Below are 12,059 nucleotides of genomic sequence, written 5' to 3' on the forward strand. Positions count from 1 at the left end.
TATGGACTGAGTAGAGGCGTTGTCACCATTCAACTCTCGTGATTACTCCTTGGATCTGCATCAAAGGTTTTAATCGCCACAAAAGATAACAGTTTATATCATTGATCATGCCCATTCGCAAGGATCACTAAAGAAAAAATTAATAATTTTGCTACGTTTTAGATCTCAATTTTCCTTCAAAATCCTCATTATTACAGCTCTAGTTACATATATAATTTGTCAACACTAATCTCTTTAATAACACTTCTTTAATTAATTTATCAATCAATTAATTAATTAACCAAAAGAAAAATATAACAAAACCACGCAGCATCAGGAACTAAAATGAGTCTCTAATTACATATTTTAATAGATTAAATTAAGATGATTAAATAATTTAAAAAAAATGAGTATGGAATGAGATAGTGTATAATTAATAGAAAACATGATGATGTGGGTGTTGATTTGATTTTGCTGCATTCGGTGTCGCACTAGTGTCTTTGGTTGTCACATATCATTAGATATTTTTGTATTTAATAATAGTAATACTTAGCTCAAAAGCTAAGCAAACAACACAGTGAATGACAAATAAAAAGAGACTTTGTTTTTTATAATACTACCACTAGCACTGTCAGTGCCACTACTTCAAAAAATTTGTTTACACTTTCTCCCTCATTTTCCTTTACACGCTTCATCAAACAGCCAATATTTCCCATCACACACATTATAAATACCCTTCTCCTATTCTCTCTCAAATCTCCGAGAAACTCACTAAGACTGGCTCTAATTCCCACTGGATTTTTATCAATGGCGGTTGCATTGAAGCTCATAGTACCAATTATTTCGCACTTCTTCCTCAACGAAGCTCCAACCTTATGGTCCTTTATCCTCACATGCTTCACATCGCCTTACCTCTATCTTCTCCTCAACCTCATCATCCTCACCATTGTTGTCACCTCCAAATTCCAGAATCAACATCATCATCCCCGTCAGAGCCTCTTCCTACCAACGCCTCCTTCGACGAAACACCTTCTCCAGTCAGATTCTTGTGCCGGTACCAGCGACTCAGAAATCTCACCGCTAACTAATTACAATGGCTTCGTTTCAGGCACTAAGGAAACAATTGCGATAGGTAACGAATCTAACGATTCTGCTGTATACGTCATCGAGAAAATACTCCGGCAAAAATGACGGTTATCGAAGCCGCCGATGACTTTGTTCTCGTTCTGAGCTTGCAGAAGAACTCGTCTGAGTTCGCGTTTAGTGAAGGTATCTTCACATAATCGAGTTTGTCGAAGAACTCATCTGAATCGTTAGATCAAGGTCCGAAGGTATATCTTCACATAATCATTTCTCTCTTTATTCTCTCTCTGGTTTTGTAACTTTTTTTGTTTTTAATTATTAGAAAATTTAAATTAATTAAAGAGTTTAGTGTATAATATTTTCCTTTTTATTTAAATTTTTTAAGAGTTTAGTATATAATATTTTACATTTTATTTAAATTTATGAGGTAATTAGAAAATATTGTAATGATATCTATAATCTAAAATATTAACCGTAACAAACTAAATATCATGAGTTAGTTAATTAGTTTTTAGGTGGCACAAAATTCAAGAATTTTTTCCAGTTACTTTAACTTTTTTTTCTCTCAATCTTATGTGGTTACAATTAACCATCATTTAACTGTAGTCTAACTGAATTAACCCTCGTTTAATTTAGTCTAACTGAATTAACCGTCATTTAACTATGGTCTAACTGAATTAACCGTCGTCGGTGTGGTTTAACTTTTCTTGAGCATTCAATATATATATAATATTATATATATATATATATATATATATAGGATTAAAGCTCGTTATCCTCATATCACTTTTCAAACAAACTCACCCGAAAACACACTCTCACATTTGCTCTCTCTTTTTCACTGAATCAGCTATGGTGAATCTAAAGCACAAGCAACGAGAAAAAAAATGCCATAAAGAGATGCTTTGAGAAAAAGTTTGATGACGAAGGTACCTCTTTAATACTGAGAGAGTCAAAAGAATCTGAAATGAGGTAAGCTTTTTCTTATGCATTATTGTTATATTTTATTTTAAATTATTAGATTTCAGATTATCATTTTTTTTTTAACTTTAGAAAAAACCGTGTTGGCACGATAGGTGATAGGAAAAGACTACGACTTGGAGATTGGAGTTACGACTTTTTTTATTTCACATTTGACATATTAATTTCAATTGAATTTTTTTTTTACTATATATTGTCACTTTTGAAATATTTATTTCATCACTGCAGAGGAAGAATCCGTGAAGAAAAAACTAACAAAATGAAAGAATTGGATAAAAATACGAAAAAAAGAGAAAGCTGCAATTGAGGCTCTCAAGCTTTCCATGAATAAGAAATGTGTCTGTTAAAAAACGACAGATACAATTAGGTGAAATGAGTCTCTAGTTACATCATTTAATCGATTAAATTAAGATGATTAAATAATAATAAAAAATGAGAATGGAATGAAATAGTATATAATTAATAGAAAACATGATGATGTGGGTGTTGATTTGATTTTGTTGCATTCGAAGTCGCACTAGTGTCTTTGGTTGTCACATATCATTAGATTTTTTTCTATTTAATAGTAGTCATACTTAGCTCAAAAGCTAAGAAAACAACACAGTGAGTGATAAATAAAAAGAGACTTTATTTTTTTGTAATACTACCACTACTACTGTGAGTGCCACTACTTCAAAAATTTTGTTTACACTTTCTCCCTAATTTTCCTTTACATGCTTCATTAAACAACCAATATTTCCCATCACACACATTATAAATACCCTTCTCCTCTTCTCTCTCAAATCTCTGAGAAACTCATTGAAATTGACTCTAATCCCCATTGGATTTTTATCAATGGCGGTGGCGTTGAAGCTCAAAGTACCAATTGTTTCGCACTTCTTCCTTAAAGAAGCTCCAACCTTTTGGTCCTTTATCCTCACATGCTTCACACCGCCCTACATCTATCTTCTCCTTAACCTCATCATCCTCACCATCGTTGTCACCTCCAAATTCCATAATCAACATCAACATCCCCGCCAGAGCCTCTTCCTTCCAACGCCACCTTCGACGGGACACCTTCTCCGGTAAGATTCCTGCACCGGTACAAGTCAAGATCTCAGAAATCACACCTCTAACTAACTACAATGGCTTCGTTTCAGGCACTGATGAAACAATTGCGATAGGTAACGAATCTAACGATTCTGCTGTATACATCATCGAGAAAATACTCCAGCGAAATTGACGATTATCGAAGCCGCCGATGACTTTGTTCTCGTTCCGAGCTTGCAGAAGAACTCGTTTGAGTTCATGTTTAATGAAGGTATTTTCACATAATCGAGTTTTCCGAAGAACTTATCCGAGCCGTTAGATCAAGTTTCGAAGGTATATCTTCACATAACTGTTTCTCTCTTTATTCTCTCTCTGGTTTTGTAACCTTTTTTGTTTTTAATTTTTAGAAAATTTAAATTAATTAAAGAGTTTAGTTTAGTATTTTACTTTATATTTAAATTTTTTAAAGAATTTAGTATATAATATTTTACGTTTTATTTAAGTTTATGAGGTAATTAGAAAATATTGTAATAATATCTATAATCTAAAATATTAACCGTAACAAACTAAATATCATGAGTTAGTTAATTAGTTTGTAGATTGCCCAAAATTCAAGAATTTTTCTAGTTACTGTAACTTTTTTTTCAATCTTATGTGGTAACAATTAACCATCATTTAACTGTAGTCTAACTGAATTAACCATCATTTAACTTAGTCTAACTGAATTAACCGTCATTTGACTGTGGTCTAACTGAACTAATTAACCGTCGATCTGGTTTAACATTTCTTGATGGAGCATTCAATATATTATATATATATATATATATATATTATATATATTATATATATATATATATATTATATAATATTATATATATATATATAATATATTATATATATATATATAATATATATATTAGAGAGAGAGAGAGAGAGAGAGAGGGGATTAAAGCTCGTTATCCAAATATCACTTTTCAAATAAACTCACCCGAAAACACAATCTCACATTTGGTCTCTCTTTTTCCACTGAATTAGCTAAGGTGAATCTGAAGCACAAGCAAAAAGAGTCGGAAGAATTTGAAATGAGGTAAGCTTTTTCTTATGCATTATTATTATATTTTATTTTATATCATTAGATTTCAGATTATCAGTAATTTTTTTTAACTTTAGAAAGAACCGTGATGGCACGATAGGTGATAGGAAAAGACTACGACTTAGAGATTGGAGGTACGACTTTTTTTATTTCACATTTGCATGTTAATTTCAATTGAATTTTTTTTACTATATATTGTCACTTTTTAAATATTTATTTCATCGTTGCAGAGGAAGAATCCGTGAAGAAAAAACTAACTAAATGAAAGAATTGGATAAAAATACGAAAAAAGAGAAAGCTGCAATTGAGACTCTCAAGCTTTCCATGAATAAGAAATGTGTCTCTTTAAAAACAAGAGATAGAATTAGGTGAAATGAGTCTCTAGTTACATAATTTAATCAATTAAGTTAATATGATTAAATAATAATAATAAATGAGTATGGAACGAGATAGTGTATAGTTAATAGAAAATATGATGATGTGGGTGTTGATTTGATTTTGCTGCATTCGATGTCGCACTAGTGTCTTTGGTTGTCACGTATCATTAGATATTTTTGTATTTAATAATAGTAATACTTAGCTCAAAAGCTAAGCAAACAACACAGTGAATGACAAATAAAAAGAGACTTTGTTTTTTATAATATTACCACTAGCACTGTCAGTGCCACTGCTTCAAAAAAATTGTCTACACTTTCTCCCTCATTTTCCTTTACACGCTTCATCAAACAACCAATATTTCTCATCACACACATAATAAATACCCTTCTCCTCTTCTCTCTAAAATCTCCGAGAAACTGACTAAGACTGGCTTTAATTCCCACTGGATTTTTATCAATGGCGGTGGCGTTGAAGCTCATAGTACCAATTGTTTCACACTTCTTCCTCAACGAAGCTCCAAACTTCTGGTCCTTTAGCCTCACATGCTTCACACCTCCTTAACTCTCTCTTCTCCTAAACCTCATCACCCTCACCATCGTTGTCACCTCCAAATTCCAGAATCAACTTCATCATCCTCGCCGGAGCCTCTTCCTTCCAACGCCTCCTTCAACGGAACACCTTCTCCGGTCAGATTCCTACGTTGGTAAAAGTCGAGATCTCAGAAATCACACCGCTAACTAACTACAATGACATTGTTTCAGACACCGATGAAACAGTTGTGGTAGGTATCGCATATAAAGATTCTGCTGTATACGTCCTCGAGAAAATAATCCGTCGAAAATGACGATTATCGAAGTCGCCGATGACTTTGTTCTCGTTCCGACCTTGCAAAAGAACTGATCTGAGTTCTCGTTTAATGAAGGAATCTTCACATAACCAAGTTTGTCGAAGTACTCATCAGAAACGTTAGATCAAGTTCCGAAGGTATATCTTCACATAAACGTTTCTCTCTTTATTCTCTCTCTGGTTTTGTAACCTTTTTTTTTGTTTTTAATTTTTAGAGAATTTAAATTAATTAAAGAGTTTAGTGTATAATATTTTACTTTTTATTTAAATTTTTTAAAGAGTTTAGTATATAATATTTTACTTTTTATTTAAATTGATGAGGTAATTAGAAAATAGTATAATGATATGTATAATCTAAAATATTAACCGTAACAAACTAAACATCATGAGTTAGTTAATTAGTTTGTAGGTTGCACAAAATTCAAGAATTTTATCTTGTTACTTTAATTTTTTTTTCAATCTTATGTGGTTACAATTAACCATCCTTTAACTGTAGTCTAACTGAATTAACCATCATTTAACTTAGTCTAACTGAATTAACCGTCATTTGACTATGGTCTAACTGAACTAATTAACCGTCGATGTGGTTTAACATTTCTTGACGGAGCATTCAATATATATATATATATAGAGAGATAGATAGGATTAAAGCTCGTTATCCAAATATCACTTTTCAAATAAACTCACCCGAAAACACAATCTCACATTTGGTCTCTCTTTTTCACTGAATTAGCTAAGGTGAATCTGAAGCACAAGCAAAAAGAGTCGGAAGAATTTGAAATGAGGTAAGCTTTTTCTTATGCATTATTATTAGATTTTATTTTAAATCATTAGATTTCAGATTATCATTAATTTTTTTTTAAAACTTTTAGAAAGAACCAGGCTGGCACGATAGGTGATAGGAAAAGACTACGACTTAGAGATTGGAGGTACGACTTTTTTATTTCACATATGCATATTAATTTCAATTGAATTTTTTTTACTATTAATTGTCACTTTTGCAATATTTATTTTTTCGCTGCAGAGGTATCTTCATATAACCGAGTTTGTCGAAGAACTCATCTAAATCGTTAGATCAAGGTCCGAAGGTATATCTTCACATAATTGTTTCTCTCTTTCTTCTCTCTCTGGTTTTGTAACCTTTTTTGTTTTTAAGTTTTAGAAAATTTAAATTAATTAAAGAGTTTAATGTGTAATATTTTATTTTTTATTTAAATTTTTTAAAGAGTTTAGTATATAATATTTTACTTTTTATTTAAATTTATGAGGTAATTAGAAAATATTGTAATGATATCTATACTCTAAAATATTAACCGTAACAAACTAAACATCAAGAGTTAGTTAATTAGTTTGTAGGTTGCACAAAATTCAAGAATTTTTTCTAGTTACTTTAACTTCTTTCTTTCTTTTTTTTCAATTTTATGTGGTTACAATTAACCATCATTTAACTGTAGTCTAACTGAATTAATCATCATTTAACTTAGTCTAACTGAATTAACCGTCATTTAACTATCGTCTAACTAATATAATTGTCGGTGTGGTTTAACCCTTCTTGACGAAGCACTCAAAATATATATATATATATATATATATATATATATATAAAGGTTTAAAGCTCGTTATCCTCATATTACTTTTCAAACAAATTCATCCGAAAACACACTCTCACATTTGCTCTCTCTTGTTTACTGAATCAACTATGGTGAATCTGAAGCACATGCGAAAAGAAAGAAAAAGTAAAGTCATAAAGAGAGTTTTTGAGAAAAAGCTTGACGAGGAAGGTACCTCTTTAATACTGAAAGAGTTGGAAGAATATGAAATGAGGTAAGCTTTTCCTTATGCATTATTATTTCTTATTTTAAATCATTGGATTTTAGATTATCATTTTTTTTAGAAAAAGACTACGACTTGGAGATTGGAAGTACGGATTTTTTAATTTTACATTTGCATATTAATTTCAATTGAAACTTTTTTACTATTAATTGTGACTTTTGCAATATTTTTTTCAGCGTTGCAGAGGAAGAATCTGTAAAAAAAATAACAAAATGGAAGAATTGGATTAAAAAAATGAAAAAAGAAAAAACTGCAATTGAGGCTCTCAAGCTTTCCATGAATAAGAAAGGTGTTTGTTCAAACACAAGAGATACAATTAGGTGAAATGTGTCTCTATTTACATAATTTAATCGATTAAATTAAGATGATTAAATAAAAAAAAGAGTATGGTTTGAGATAGTATATAATTAATAGAAAACATGACGACGTGGGTCTTGATTTGATTTTGCTGCATTCGATGTCGCACTAGTGTCTTTGGTTGTCACATGTCATTAGATTTTTTTTCTATTTAATAATAGTAATACTTGGCTCAAAAGCTAAGCAAACTACATAGTGAATGACAAATAAAAAGAGACTTTATTTTTTGTACTACTGCACTACCAATGTCAGTGCCACTACTTCAAAAAAATTGTTTACACTTTCTCTCTCATTCTCCTTTACACGTTTAATCAAGCAGCCAACATTTTCCATCACACAAATTATAAATACCCTTCTTTTCTTCTCTCTCAAATCTTCGAGAAACTCACTGAAACTGGCTCTAATCCCCCTTGATTTTTATCAATGACGGTGGCGTTGGAGCTCCTAGTACCAATTATTTCGCGTTTCTTCCTCAACGAAGCTTAAACCTTTTGGTCCTTTATCCTCACGTGCTTCACACCGCCTTAACTCTATCTTCTCCTCAACCTCATCATCACCATCGTTGTCACCTCCAAATTCGATATTCAACATCATTATCCCCGCCTGAGCTTCTTTCTTCAAACGCCTCCTTTGACGGAACAACTTCTCCGGTCAGATTCTTGCTTCGGTACCAGTCGAGATCTCAAAAATCACACCACTAACTAACTACAATGGCTTTGTTTCAGACACCGATGAAACAATTGCGGTAGGTAACAAATCTAACGATTTTGCTGTATACGTCGTCGAGAAAATACTCTGGCGAAAATGACGGTTATCGAAGTCGTCGATGACTTTGTTCTCATTTTGAGCTTGTAGAAGAACTCGTATGAGTTCGTGTTTAATGAAGGTATCTTCACATAACCGAATTTGCCGAAGAACTCATCTGAGCCGTTAGATCAAATTCTGAAGGTATATCTTCACATAACCGTTTCTCTCTTTATTCTCTCTCTGGTTTTGTAACCTTTTTTGTTTTTAATTTTTAGAAACTTTAAATTAATTAAAGAGTTTAGTGTATAATATTTTACTTTTTAATTAAGTTTTTTAAAGAGTTTAGTGTATAATGTTTTACTTTTTTTTAAAATTAATGAGGTAATTAGAAAATATTGTAACGATATCTATATTCTAAAATATTAACCGTAACAAACTAAACATCATGAGTTAGTTAATTAGTTTGTAGGTTGCACAAAATTCAAGAATTTTTTCTAGTTACTTTAACTTCTTTCCTCTTTTTTTCAATCTTACGTGGTTACAATTAACCGTCCTTTAACTGTAGTCTAACTGAATTAACCATCATTTAAGTTAGCCTAACTGAATTATTCGTCATTTAACTATGTTCTAACTGAATTAATTGTCGATGTGGTTTAACCTTTCTTGATAGAGCATTCTATATATATATATATATATATATATATATTATATATTAATAATATATATATATATATATATATATATATAATTAAAGCTCGTTATCCTCATATCACTCTTCAAACAAACTCACCCGAAAACAAACTTTTACATTTGCTCACTCTTTTTCACTGAATCAGCTATGGTAAATCTGAATATATATATATATATATATATATATATATATTATATATATATATATATTATATATATATAATTATATATATATATATATATATATATTATATATATATATATATATATATATATATCTATATATATAATATATATATCAATCTTCCGTAGTCTTTTCCTATCACCTATCATGCCAACGTGGTTCTTTCTAAAGTTTAAAAAAAATAATGATAATCTAAAATCTAATGATTTAAAATAAAATATAATAATAATACATAAGAAAAAGCTTACGTCATTTCAGATTCTTCCAACTCTTTCAGTATTAAAGAGGTACCTTCCTCTTCAAAAAATTTCTCAAGGCATCTCTTTATGGCTTTATTTTTTCTTTTTTTTGGCTTGTGCTTCAGATTTACCATAGCTGATTCAGTGAAAAAGAGTGAGCAAATGTGAGAGTTTGTTTTCGGATGAGTTTGTTTGAAGAGTGATATGAGGATAACGAGCTTTAATCCTATATATATAATTAGGTTAAATGAGTCTCTAGTTACATTATTTAATCGATTAAATTAAGATGAGTAAATAATAAAATAAAATGAGTATGGATTAAGATAGTATATAATTAATAGAAAACATGATGATGTGGGTGTTTATTTGATTTTGCTGCATTCGGTGTCGCACTCCTGTCTTTGGTTGTCACATATCATTAGATTTTTTCTATTTAATAATAGTAATACTTAGCTCAAAAGATAAGCAAACGACACAGTGAGTGACAAATAAAAAGAGACTTTGTTTTTTGTACTACTACCACTATCACTGTGAGTGCCACCACTTCAAAAAAATTGTTTACACTTTCTCCCTCATTTTTCTTTACACACTTCATCAAACGGACAATATTTTTCATCACACACATTATAAATACCCTACTCCGATTCTCTCTCAAATCTCCGAGAAACTCATTGAAATTGACTCTAATCCCCACTGGATTTTTATCAATGGCGGTGGCGTTGAAGCTCACAGTACCAATTGTTTCACACTTCTTCCTTAACGAAGCTCCAACCTTTTGGTCATTTATCCTCATATGCTTCACACCGCCCTACCTATATCTTCTCCTCAACCTCATCATCCTCAGCATGGTTGTCACCTCCAAATTCCAGAATCAACATCATCATCCCCGCCAGAGCCTCTTCCTTCCAACGCCTCCTTCGACGGAACACCTTCTCCGGTAAGATTCTTGTGTCGGTACTAGTCGAGATCTCAGAAATCACACCTCTAACTAACTACAATGGCTTCGTTTCAGATACTGATTAAACAGTTGCGATTGGTAACGAATCTAACGATTCTGCTGTATACATCATCGAGAAAATACTCCGGCCAAAATGACAGTTATTAAAGTCGCTGGTGACTTTGTTCTCGTTCCGAGCTTGCAGAAGAACTCGTTTGAGTTCGCGTTTAATGAAGGTATTTTCACATAACCGAGTTTTCGGAAGAACTCATCCGAGCCGTTAGATCAAGTTTCGAAGGTATATCTTCACATAACCGTTTCTCTCTTTATTCTCTCTGGTTTTGTAACCTTTGTTTTTAATTTTTAGAAAATTTAAATTAACTAAAGAGTTTAATGTGTAATATTTTATTTTTTATTTAAATTTTTTAAAGAGTTTAGTATATAATATTTTACTTTTTATTTAAATTTATGAGGTAATTAGAAAATATTGTAATGATATCTATACTCTAAAATATTAACCGTAACAAACTAAACATCAAGAGTTAGTTAATTAGTTTGTAGGTTGCACAAAATTCAAGAATTTTTTCTAGTTACTTTAACTTCTTTCTTTTTTTTCAATTTTATATGGTTACAATTAACCATCATTTAACTGTAGTCTAACTGAATTAACCATCATTTAACTTAGTCTAACTGAATTAACCGTTATTTAACTATGGTCTAACTAATATAATTGTCGGTGTGGTTTAACCCTTCTTGACGAAGCACTCAAAATAAATATATATATATATATATATATATATATATTAATATATAATATATATATATATATATATATATATATATATATATAATTATTATATATATATATATATATTATATATATATATATATAATATATATAAGGATTAAAGCTCGTTATCCTCATATTACTTTTCAAACAAATTCACCCGAAAACACACTCTCACATTTGCTCTCTCTTGTTTACTGAATCAACTATGGTGAATCTGAAGCACATGCGAAAAGAAAGAAAAAGTAAAGTCATAAAGAGAGTTTTTGAGAAAAAGTTTGAAGAGGAAGGTACCTCTTTAATACTGAAAGAGTTGGAAGAATATGAAATGAGGTAAGCTTTTTCTTATGCATTATTATATCTTATTTTAAATCATTGGATTTTAGATTATCATTATTTTTTTTTAACTTTAGAAAGAACCATGCTGGCATGATAGGGGATAGAAAAAGACTACGACTTGGAGATTGGAAGTACGGATTTTTTAATTTTACATTTGCATATTAATTTCAATTGAAACTTTTTTACTATTAATTGTGACTTTTGCAATATTTTTTTCAGCGTTGCAGAGGAAGAATCTGTAAAAAAAATAACAAAATGGAAGAATTGGATTAAAAAAATGAAAAAAGAAAAAACTGCAATTGAGGCTCTCAAGCTTTCCATGAAAAAGAAAGGTGTTTGTTCAAACACAAGAGATACAATTAGGTGAAATGTGTCTCTATAAACATAATTTAATCGATTAAATTAAGATGATTAAATAAAAAAAGAGTATGGTTTGAGATAGTATATAATTAATAGAAAACATGACGACGTGGGTCTTGATTTGATTTTGCTGCATTCGATGTCGCACTAGTGTCTTTGGTTGTCACATGTCATTAGATTTTTTTTCTATTTAATAA

The sequence above is a fragment of the Lathyrus oleraceus genome, chromosome 3 (assembly GCF_024323335.1).
Source record: "Lathyrus oleraceus cultivar Zhongwan6 chromosome 3, CAAS_Psat_ZW6_1.0, whole genome shotgun sequence".
Taxonomy (NCBI): domain Eukaryota; kingdom Viridiplantae; phylum Streptophyta; class Magnoliopsida; order Fabales; family Fabaceae; genus Lathyrus; species Lathyrus oleraceus.